General features: G+C 42.2%; 1 pseudogene; it reads left to right on the top strand.

Moving 5' to 3' along the window:
- The first annotated feature begins 10,040 nt into the window (after nt 1-10,040).
- On the top strand, nt 10,041-10,990 carry LOC102812223 (annotated as a pseudogene).
- Nucleotides 10,991-12,662: the final 1,672 nt, after the last annotated feature.

Here is a 12,662-nt window from a genome sequence, read left to right as displayed (position 1 = left end):
GGGGGGGGGGGGGGGAGGGGGGGGGTTTATAGGGTATACCCTTTGGTCGGTTGATGATGCATGGAGGGGATTGGAACCATGGCAATGAAACGATATACGATAGAATGAATGTACAACAAAATTTCTTTCATGTAAACTATCATGTAATTCACAATAAAACATAAAAAAAAAAAGAAAAAAGAATGTTTGGGTCTGAAGAAAAGAATGTTTGGGTTTCTTACACCTGAAGACTTCTCACACAAACCATTAGCCCACTTAGTCACTCATGGAGTTAAAGGGTAAGGTACCTAATCACAAAGTAATGCAAAATGGTTCTCTTCTACCTTGATTAGGAAATGATTTTTCAAAGCACTTAATATCTGTAAAGGCTCAGCTTCCCATTCAGTGTCTAAAGTTAATTACTATGCTCTTTGCATTTGCTATTGTGTAAGAGGATGTTTCTGACCCTACTGGGGACTTCAAAGTTATGTGCAGTGTGTGACTCAGGGTGGGAGATGAGGCATTGGCTGAATCTTGAAGAATGTAGTTCCCTTGTTTGCATCTCTGACCTTGGTTCAAAGTCACCTGATACTATTTTTTATTTAAAAAAATGCATATGCAATGCTTTGTAATTCACATTATAGAGAGGAATTTCTACGTGTTAAGTTAGAACCTGTAAAGGTTCTCAGGTTTTACCCTACTTGCACACTAAGGAGTTAATCTACTTTCATGTGTATACACATAAGTTGTTTTTGTTAAGTGCTGTCAAATTGGTTCTGACTCATAGTGAGCCTGTATAGGGTTTCTGAGGAGCGGTTGGTGAGTTTGAACCACCAACTTTGTGGTTCAAACTGACCTTGAGTTCAAGTGTTTATACTACAGTGCCACACCAAGGCTCCAATATATACATATATATTATACTTGTATATAGAAGCCCTGATAGCAGAGTGGGTTATGAGTTGGGCTGTAAGATCAGTAGTTTTGAGTTCACCAGTCACTCCAGGGAAAAAGATGAGGCTTTCTGCTTCCATAAAGATTTACAGCCTCGGAAACTCTATACAGGGTCGCCATGAGTTGGAACCAACTGCACGGCACACAACCACCACCACCACCACTACCACCGTATATGCTTAAAAGACACAGGACTTGTGGGTCAAAGATTAAAGGTGGTTTATTACAAAAAACAAAACCAAAAACCAACAGCCAAAGCAGGATCTTGCATTCATAGGCCCCCATCTCTGCAAGATGATGATGCTACCTACAAATGCAGTGGGGTACACCACAGGAGCAGAACCCCAAATTAAGATGCTGCAGACGTGCCCATTCCCTGTTCCAGAGTGGGATATTTACTTAGCGCTCTGGATGGAGTGAGGTCTCTGTGCGGCGTAATGGGACTCCAGGTCTTCACCCCGTGGATGTCTCTGAGGAGGTACATCTCTAGCTTCCCACATGGTTGGTTATTCAAAATCTGTTCTTTACTCAGAACGTCGGAACCAGGTAGGGATATGAATAATCTGTGAGAATTGTCTCCCAGCACCACAAATGAATAACAAAAAAGACCTACAGACCTATAAAACAAAACAAAACAAACACACAAAAAACAGGCAAGGGATACAATGAGTTCAACTTTAAGTGGATCTTAATCATGAACGCATACTCAGTCTCACTCATATTACAAGAAGTACAAATTAAAATTGTCCTCTGATACTATCACCTACTTGCCCATTGCAAAACATAAGACACTTTGCTCACCCCCATATAATACGAGGCTGTAGGGAACTGAACACCTCAGACAACGCAGAGGGCACGGAGGTGAGATCTATCAGAATAACAGTGCTTTATCCCACAGCACCACACCAGGACTACAGACTGAGTTGTTAATGAGTCGTAAATGACTCCACAGCACTTAACAACAACACTCTTGATGGAAGCTGACAGCCATCTCTTTCTCCCAGGGTGGGTTTGACCAGCTGACCAGTTGGTCATCAGCCAAGCATTATAACCACAGCACCGCTCCGCTGGGAGCTATTCAAAAATTCAATTTAATATTAAAAAAAAACCAAACTGAGCCCCACTCGAAGCTGATTGAAGCCAAACATTTTAATATCCCCTGAAGTCCTAAGGAGCCTTGGTAGGGCTGTCGGCCAACCACTGGACTGCTCACCAAAAGATCAGCAGTTCAAACCCACAGGCTGCTCCACAGGGAATGATGAGGCTGTCTGTTCCCATAAAGACTTGTTGATGTTGTTAAGTGCTGTGGAATCTGTTTCGACTCACAGTGACTGACCTTGCAATTCAAACCGACCTTGTGGTCCAGTGCTTATCCTACAGTGCCACACCAGGACGCCAGTTATAGTCTGAGAAGCCCTAGGCGCAGTTCTACTCTATCCTATCTCATCACTATGAGTTGGAATTGACTTGATGACTGTGGATGGGGTTGGGGGAGTCTTTTTAAAACCAAACAATGAAACCACTGCCCTAGAGTCAATTCCAATTCATAGAGACCCTATAGAACAGAGTAGAACTGCCTTATAGGATTTCTGAGGTTCATCTTTCTCCTGCTGAGCTAGTGCGTTTCAAACTCTGACCTTTTGGTTATCAGCCTAGTGTTTAACCCAGGGCTGCTTTAACCAAACAATAAACTGAACCCACTGCCAAGGAGTGGCTTCCAACTCATAACAATTCTGTCTTGGATTTCCGAAGCTATAGATCTTTATAGGAGCAGGAAGCCTCATCTTTCTCCCACAGAGTGCCTGGTGGGTTTGAACAACTTGACCTTTCAGTTAGCAGTGCAGTGCTTATCCTACAGGGCCACCAAACAATAGTAGCTGGATTAGTAAAGAATGCCTGCCTTGAGCACTGTGCTGTTAAAGAGCTCTCCAAATGGGCTCCAACTGACAAAAGCAATGGGAAAGATTAGATCAGAAGCTTGTGGGCTGTGAGCTCATATTAATGGGGGAGGACCAACTCAGAACAGGAAAGCAAGAATGGCTGCTCAACCTGAGGAACGTAATCAGTGTGGCGAATTGTATGCGTAAAAGTTGTTGAATTGGTGTATGTTCTGTTTATATTAACAGCAAGAATTAGAAAAGAACATTATTAAAAAGAAAAAGAATGTCCAGCATTTTAAAAGTCCACCTGGAGATTCTGATGCCTGCTGGGGTTGCAGCAGGACTATGGGAAAGAAATGAGTTCATTAAACAACCAAATGGAAAAAAGCAGTTACAGAGGACTTGCTGCTGTCCTCTTCCTCAAACAAAGGTAAAGTCTCAGAGTGGAAAAGAGTGATGGAGACTTTGAAGTCAGCCTCCCCCATGCCCTTAAATGAGGTGCCAGAGTGCCCTGTAGTTTTCTAGGTGCTGGAGTAGGACAATGTTCAAGGCATCCAAGGCAACAAACCCTGTTGTCCTCGCTAGCCTGAGAGAGGCTAGGAAGACCCAGGCTGAGAAACAGGAAGAGTTTCCTCACAAGCACCACTCCTATCAGGATCTTGTTAATAAGGTATAATTGAATGAATACTGTTGTCTTTGCTGTTAAGTCTCCTTGAGTTGGCTCTGACTCATAGTGACCCTATGACAGAGTAGAATTGTCCCATAGAGTTTCCTAGGCTGTATCTTCATGGAAAAGGAGCTCTGGTAGCGTAGTGGTTACGAATCGGGCTGCTAACCTCAAAGTCTGCAGTTGGAAACTACCAGCTGTTCCATGGGAGAAAGATGAGGCTTTCTGCTCCTGTAAAGATTTACAGCCTCGGAAACCCTGTGCAGGGTCACTATGAGTCAGAACCGACTCCACCGTACTTAACAACAACAACAACATCTTCATGGAAACAGATTACCAGATCTTTACTCCCATGGAGCTGCTGGTGAGTTTGAACTACTAACCTTTCAGTTAACTACTGAGTGCTTAACCATGGTGCCAACCAGGCTCCTTTTGGCCCACAGATCCTTAACTTCCAGTCTAGACTAATAGGCCTTTTTTAGGGGCGGGGTACAACCATAATCACTATTTCAAAATGTTTCATCACACCAGACAAAAAATCAGTACCAAAAACAAGGCAGATGGGAGAATAGCTAGGCAGGGAGAATAGCTAGGTACATGGGCTAAATAGGACAGAGGTAAATAACGACGATCCACAGCTTTAGGTATGGATTACATCTCAATGTAAAGAAAACAAAAATCCTCACCACTGGACGAATAAACAACATTCTTATCAACAGAGAAAAGATTGAAGTTGTCAAGGACTTCATTCTTCTTGAATCAATTCTCAACAGTCATGGAAACAGCAGTCAAAAAAATCAAATGATGTATTGCATTAGGCAAGTCTGCTGCACAAGACCTTTTTCAAGTGTTGAAGAGCAAAGATGTCAGCTTGAGGACTAAGGTCTGCCTGACCCAAGTCATGGTATTTTCAACAACCTCATATGCATGCAAAAGCTGGACACTGAATAAGGAAGACCATAGAAGAATTGATGTTTTTGAGTTATGATGTTGAAGGAGAATATTGAAAGTGCCACGGCCTGCCAAAAGAACTAATAGATCCGTTTTGGAAGAAGTGCAGTCAGAGTGCTCTTTGGAGGCCAAGACAGCCAAACTTTGTCTCTCATACTTCGGACATATTATCAGAAGGGACCAGTCACTGGAGAAGGACATCGTGTTTGATAACGTGGAGGGTCAGAGAAAAAGAGGAAGATGAGATGGATTGGCCAAGTGTCAGCATCGATGGACTCAAGTGTGGCAACAGTAGTGAGGTTGGCCCAGGATTGGGCAGTGTTTCTTTCTGCTGTGCATAAGGTCACTATAAGTAGGTACCAACTCGATGGCACCTAACAACAACAACAACAAATAACCATGTAAACACAACTGTGGAACAACAGGGCTCAGATACAAAGATTGAGGCATGGTTTGAATGGGTAAAATTGATGTTAAATGCTTGGCTGTCTTTTGAATCTTGGTTTCCCTTACATCCTATTGTAAAATAGATACTTGAAGGGGAGAGAAAGGAATAACCAGAAACATCACCACAGAAAGCTTGTAAGTCCGTCTTCAGCCTATAACTGATTGGAATACCTAGAACTTGCCCAGTGAAAGAGGCTCCCTGCAGAGTCTTTGCATTTCAGAAGACCATAGGTGGACTCCTGATCCCCGTCCAGAATCTTCTGAGGTGGGAAATTTCCACTTGAAAGGGCAAGCATACCAGTCTGGAGCAGCTAGAAGAACAGAAGATACTTCTTGAAAGAAAGACCAACAGGAAAAATCAAAAACAATAACAGCAGTCCAATTGAATACTATAAGAATAAGCAATTTGTTCCCCTGGGAGCCATCAAGACAAGTGGTCAAGTCCCCTCAAGGCAAACCCCCTTCCACTCAAGTGAAATACAGGAGCAGGCATGTAGTTTGCTGCTGACTACATTGGTCACAGATAAGGGGAAGTGGGGGAAAAACAACAGTGAGCTACGTCCGACTACATTCAATAGATTCCTGTCGACCTGGGTTGAAACTTGGTTAACCAGCAGTATGACGAGACCTGGAGACTCCTGGGCCCAGGAGCAGGGACATGGTCCCAGAGGACTAGAATGGAGTGTGAAGCGTCCAGCTGATATGAAGTGAGGGGAGATGCACAATAACACCCACACTTGCAGATAGTACCTATTTGACCTGGCATCAATGGCTGGATGATCAGAACACAACTAGAGGAAGAAAGAGGAACAACACCAACAAAAAGAGTAAACCACTGCAATTGGATGAACTTGACCTATGCTTGCAGATGCAGTAAAATCGATCAAAGAGTGAATAAATCTTTACAGTGAGGCTCATTCCCACCACCTTGTTACACAGGGTTGACAAGGATGGGGAACTTAGACATTGGCTACCCAAAATGGGGGGTGGGGGGGTCTACAAAGGCAGGAAGTAAATGGCTTACAAGCTTCCAATAGGGAACCTAGTTCCAGAGGGTACAGGGAAAGATAGAATCTCCACTGAGTTGTTTCCAACCTGCCTGGAGGGATTTAATAAAAGGTGAAGGGGAAAGGACTCCTGTGGTTCAATAGGGAATGATTGCTATCAGGTCTGACAGTGAGTGTTGGAAAGGTAAATGTAAATGTTTGGTAACAAAGGGTGGGGAGTGGCTGATTTTGCAGTCAAGGAGCAGAGATCCCTGGAACCAGCAAGGAGAAAAGTGTGGGACCCTGTTGGGGGAGGCAGTGACACCAGGGATGGAGGCAGAGATGATGACATGGACAGAAGGAGCAGCTGGACACTCTGGACTTAGGGAGGAAGAGGGGCTGTGTGCTGGCGGCCAGTGGGCAGGTGTGTGTGGTATACGCTTTGGTTATTTGATGATGCAAGCAGGAGATTGTAATCATTGCAATGAAACGAAATACAATAGTATGAATGTAAAGATAATGTTCTCCCATGTAAACCTAACACATAATTCACAATAAAAACTAAAAAAACCCAACTCAGTACCATTAAGCAAGAATTTCCCTTTCCTCCTTTCCTTCAGCCTTGATAGCCACCAGTCTGCTTTCTGTCCCTAAGCATTTGCCTACTCTATTTATTTCATATAAGTGTGTCTGTACACTGTTTGCTCTTTTGTTTCCTTTGGTATCTTGTTTTCACAGTTCATCTGTATTGTAGCATGGATCAGAATTTCATTTCAGTGCATGGCGAAATAACATTCTATCGTATGTATATGGACACCCCGAAACTGAGGCACTTCACATAACTAAGGTGATGTGAATTAAACTCCATTTTGAATTAGACTACAGCTTCATCAAAGTTTCCATTCCTGTTGTCCTCTAATGGACAATTCAGTTTCTTATCAAAGTTTTACTGTTTATAGCCCAAAAAGAGCATCATAATTTTAGTCGGTGCAATTGTTTGTTAAAAGATGTTTATTTAGAGTGTTTGCATACACTTAATCCAAGAAGAATGTCTGATCAACATGTTCCAGGAAATTAGAGTAAAATTGATAATGTTAAAAAAGATTGTAGATACGTTCCCATTCATGCCTGTAGATACGTTCCCATTCATGCCTGTAGATACGTTCCCATTCATGACTGTAGATACGTTCCCATTCATGCCTGTAAGTACATAGTCCTTGATGTGCTCCTCCTGATAAAAATCTCTTTTCTCTTCTTTGTAATTTGGAACTCGGCAGTATCTGTCTAGTGCTGGTGTCTCACGATTTGTGAATCTCTCTGACTTTCAAACAAACTCTGTTTTCACTTCTGGTAGAATGTAAGACTGGTGTTTTGGTAGGACATTTCTTGGTGACCATAAAGGGATCCAAAAGTGAATTTGCCTTTGCAATTCCCAAAGCATTGGAGATGTGAGCCTTACGGTACTAGCCTGGGTGACTTGGGGAGCTCTGCTGCCACAGTAGGTACAGTAGCTGCGGAAAGGTAAATACTTTCCAAGCCTGAGTTTCTACTTCTTTGTGTAGAAGCTTCCTGAGTTACACTGTATGGTTTGTTTCTTTCTGTTTGTTTGTTTTTAAATAAGCTGGAACATAGTTCCTTTGGGTTTTGCTTCCAGGTGGCATTGCTTAAGAAACTCAGAACCTTAATACTGCTGAGAAACCATAGGCACAGGCCAGCTCAAAACTCTGCCACAAAAATTTGTCAGCGTTCTTTCATTAGGGATATCTGACTTTCTGTTTACATTTTCCAAAGCTAACTTTACACTGCCTTTGGGAACATGGTGGTGGTGATGTGCCCTGGAGTCGGTTCCAACTCATAGAGACCCTGTACAGGGTTTCTGAGGCTGTAAATCTTTATGGGAGCAGAAAGCCTCATCTTTCTCCCACAGAACGGCTGGTAGTTTTGAACTGCTGACCTTGATGTTCACAGCCTGATTTGTAATCTCTAATGCCAAATCTAAGAGCCATGCTGAATCTCTTGCTGGAATTCCAGCTCATCACATGAACAAACATTCTGTTTTTCAGCCTGACATAACCTAACAAAAGGCAGATCAGAAGATCAGTGGTTGATCTATGGAAACTTTGATCTTGCTCAATTGATTTGTCTGCATGGTTAATTAGAATAAAAGGGATCTCAGATTGAGCCATTACAATGTGATATTCATTCTAGTTGGCTTTTTGAGGCCTCTAAAAGATTCCAGGACTCCTGGTGTGGTGCTGTAGGATCAGCACTGGGCTGTGAAACACAAGGTCAGCAGTTCAAACCCACCAGCTGCTCCTCAGAAACTCTATACAGAGTCGCGATGAGTTGGAACTGACTCGACAGCATTTAACAACAATTAAAGATTCTAAATAACAAAATGACACCTGCAGTTTCTAAATAAACTAGAGGGGATATAGGATTACAGAATACAGTTTCTGAAATAACTAAACAAAATAAGGAATTGCAAAGTCAGAGCTCTGTTCTGCTTACACCCCATGTTCACCATGCATCTCCCTCTGCACCTCTGCTGGCTGCCGCGTCTCTGTCCCCTCTTATACCTTCTTACCCTTCTGGAAACACTTTATCTGAACTTTCTTCCTTCTGTGAAAAGCATGCTAATGATCCCAAACTAGAAAGTCCAAAAACAGTGTCCAAAGACCCTGCCCAGGTGTAAAAAGAGCCCCCCAAATAGTAATTGTTGTTGTTCTTAGGTGCTGTCAAGTTGGTTCCGACTCATAACGACCCTGTATAGTATTTCCAAGGAGCAGCTGGTTGGTTTGAATCACCAACCTTGTAGTTAGCAGTCAAGTGCTTATCCACATAAGGAGTCCAAAAAATAGTAGGGGTTACTAACTAGTTCATGCTCAACCTGTATAAATGGCTCTTGACCACATGGAGGTCTGTATCCTTTTCTGCTTAGTCCTAATACTTCTGTCAATTTAATAGAAAGAGTCTTATTTATCTAAATGAGATTGCTGTTTGCAATAAAATAAAAGGGGGAAGTAGTATTCATTTTGCCTGCAAATCAGAACCTAGAAGAGGCTTTCTGTCATATGCAAACCCTTCCTGTGTCCTTTCAAAACTCTGCTTGTTCAGACTCCACCCGCCTTGTGGTTGTTTCTCAGAACCCCATATTCACTGTAGCATTATTCACAACAGCAAAAAGATGGAAACAGCCCAAGTGACCACCAACAGATGAATGGCTAAACAAACTATGGTACAGACACATAAGGGACTACTACACAATGCTAGAAAAATAATAATGAATCCACAAAACACCTCACAACATGGGTGAACTTGGAAAACATCCTGCTGAGTGGAGTAAGTCAATCACAGAAGGACAGATATTGTATGAGACCATTATTATAAAAAGTCAAGAGAAGAGCTGAGCTACAGAGGCCAGGTTGCTAGATTGCAGGAAAAGATTACTCTCGATTCTTCACCAAGACCTTCTTTTACACCGCTGTTAAATCTAAGACTACCATGATGAAAAGTATGAATAAAGAGAAGGAGAGGGTCTATGTGCTGACGACAGAGGGGCTGGCTTGCAGGGTATATATACCCTTTGGTTGTTTGATGATGCATGGAGGGAATTGTAACCATGGCAATGAAACGATATATGATAGAATGAAGTAAAGCTAATGTTCTCCCATGTAAATCATCACATAATTCACAATAAAACATTAAAAAAAAAACAAAAACAACCATAAATGGAAGAAGTGAGGTACCACGGAATTGGTTTGTCTGAAAGAAGTACCCAGAATCAGGGCTGTCCTTGGAACTGTGATGTGACTCTTATGCAGAGAATCTTCACTGCTTCTAAGGAAAGCCCAAAACAAAGAGAAGGTTTGGATTAAGAAAATTTTCAGGAGATGGGGACAGAAGGTGGGAAACTGGGTCAGGTGGCCAGTTGTAGTTGTTCAGTACCGTGGAGTATTTTCTGACTCATAGTACAGGATTTCTGAGGAGTGGCTGTAAGTTTGAACCACTGACCTTGCTGTTCAAACCAACCTTGCAGTCCAGTGCTACTCCTAGAGCACCACACCAGGACTCCTATAGTACCACACCAGTTACGGAACATATTTATCTCTCTTGCCTGCCAAACTCTTCAAAGAATTAAACTTAGAGTCATTTAGTTAAAAAAAGAAAAAACAAAGTATGAATAAAAATACATCTGCTGTGACAATATCCAGTTTACTTGAAAATGATCAAGCCTTTCAGATGATTACAGTTATGAAGAAAACAGACTTTGGTCTGAAGATCTTAGGAGGAATGAACCAGAATGAAGGTCCCCTGGTATATATTCAAGAAGTCATTCCTGGAGGAGATTGTTATAAGGATGGACGTTTGAATCCAGGAGATCAACTTGTCTCAATAAACAAGGACTCCATGATTTGAAGAAGCACAACACATAATGACCAGAGTCACGTTGAGATCAGAATCCTCTTGAGAGATAGCAATCATTAGACAAATTTTTGTTGGCGTTCTTCCGGAAATTTCTTCCCTTCCTTCCTTTTTTTTTTTTTTTTCACTTTCCTTCCTTTTTCCTACTTTGGGGGGATTTTGGCCTTCGGCCTTCACTTTTTGTTTTTTTTTTTTTTGTTGTGGTTTTCTTACTTCCAAGGCTTTGTTTTCTTCCCAAACCAAAGGTTTCCTTTTCCCCGTTTTTCAAACCAGTTCGGTTAAAACTGGATACAAGAAAACAGACCAGACTCCAATGACTTCTTCAGATGACATCCTTATGGATATGTCTAATACAGATATTGCCCCTGCCTGGACAGATAATTATGAACCACAAGGAAGGAAAATAAACCTAAATCCCTCTGTTTGCCTAAAGGCAGGAAAACTGGAAATGGTTCTTACCGATAGTGGTATTCAGCCCATGGAAGAGTAGCACCAAGCCTTGAGACAGCAAGTGCAGGCAGCTTCAAGGGGGGACAGTGTCTTTTGGAGATTTTGTAGAGGTTGCCAGAAATTTGTTTTGTTTGCAGTTGGAGGATGTAAATGTTGGTGCGTATGAAGTTTCCAACATACTAGATTCACAGTTGAGAAGCTGCGTGGTGCATCATCTACCACCACATCACTTGATCTGCACTCAAGAACACTGATCATCCGTGAGTGGGAAATTTCACTGTGGTTAACCCACAACCACTGGTGTCACAAAAAGCAGTCAACTTTTACATCACTTTGCTAAGGTTTTTTTTTTGCAAAGGTTTTTGTCTTTTCATCCATATGTCTGCTTTTTTGGTGAAATCAGAGGTGGCTAAGTTGTCCTTTCTGTAGCTGATGTTTACATATATTTTCCCCACCATATGGTGTGTACATGGGGTCCTAGTGTGGCACCATAGGATAAGAACTGGACTGCTAATCTCATAGTCAGTGATTCAAACCCACCAGTTGCTCCTTGGAAATCCTAAACGGGGTTGCTATGGATCAGAACCAACACCATGGTGTGCACATAGTAAAGCACTACAGTATTATGTTATCTGCACCACTTGGTAAGTTTCTATTTGGTCACATGTGTAATCACCACTCCAAAACCTCTTCCCACCAACTTTCCAGTCACCACTATTCTGACTTATGTAAATACAGACTTGTTTTGCCAGTTTTGAACTTCCTAATAAATGGAATCACACTGTAAAGAAAAAAAAAAAAAAAAAGTCAAGAGAAGGCTTACACAAGGAAGAAACATTATTTGATGGTTACCAGGAATGAGAAGGGGAAAAGGAGGGAAACTCACTAACTAGATGGTGGTGATGGTTATGTGCCATGGAGTCAAAACCGACTCATAGTGACCCTGTACAGGGTTTCCGAGGCTGTAAATCTTTACGGGAGCAGAAAGCCTCATCTTTCTCCTGCGGAACAGCTGGGAGTTCTTGAGGTTAGCTGATCTTGAGGTTAGCAGCTCGACTTGTAACCACTACACTGCCAGAGCTCTCTCTATATACATATATTTTTAAGTGCTGTTGAGTCAGTTCAGACTCATGTGACCCTGCCAACCTTGCAGTTCAAACTGACCTTGGGGGTCCAGAGCTTTATTCTACAGCGCCACACCAGGACTCCATATATGTACATATGTACATATTTTTAATCACTAAGCTAGAATTGGTGGTGGTGGTAATGATGTACTGTGGAGTCAGTTCCGACTCACAGCGACTCTGCACAGCGTCTCTGAGGCTGTAAATCTTTACAGGGGCAGAAAGCCTCATCTTTCTCCCATGGAACTCTTATGGTAGTTTACAACTGCTGACCTTGAGGTTAGCAGCCCAGAGTGCATATATTACCACAAGAAGGGGACATCAGCACAACATGACCAAGACAAACAAAGACACTGGGACATAAACAAGAGTAAAAGACAACAGTCCTTTAATTATAGTAATAGACCCTCCTCCCCAAAACACAAACAACCCATTGCCATTGAGTTGAGTCTGACTCATAGTGAGTGACTCTGTAGGACAGAATTCCATTGTCCCTTAAGCTGTAATGTTTATGGCAGTAGACTGTGGTTCAACAACATGGTTCTCCTGCAGAATACCAGAGGCTGGTTGGTGTTAGTAGCCAAATGCTTTAACCACAGCACCATGCAAGCTCACACAATAGCAGTAATAAGAAAGAATTGTTTACAAGTGTATACAGAAGTAGATATGTAAGCTGAACAGGTATGGAGTATACCCACAAGCATATACAGGTTAGGCAGAAGATATTTCCACATACATATTTGAATGTACTCCAAGTAAATCCAGGCATACAGTAGAGCATGGGACTTCTGGGATGGCGCTG

This window comes from Chrysochloris asiatica, unplaced genomic scaffold, assembly GCF_000296735.1.
Source record: "Chrysochloris asiatica unplaced genomic scaffold, ChrAsi1.0 scaffold00022, whole genome shotgun sequence".
Classification (NCBI taxonomy): domain Eukaryota; kingdom Metazoa; phylum Chordata; class Mammalia; order Afrosoricida; family Chrysochloridae; genus Chrysochloris; species Chrysochloris asiatica.
This window is presented reverse-complemented; position numbering and strand designations above follow the sequence as displayed.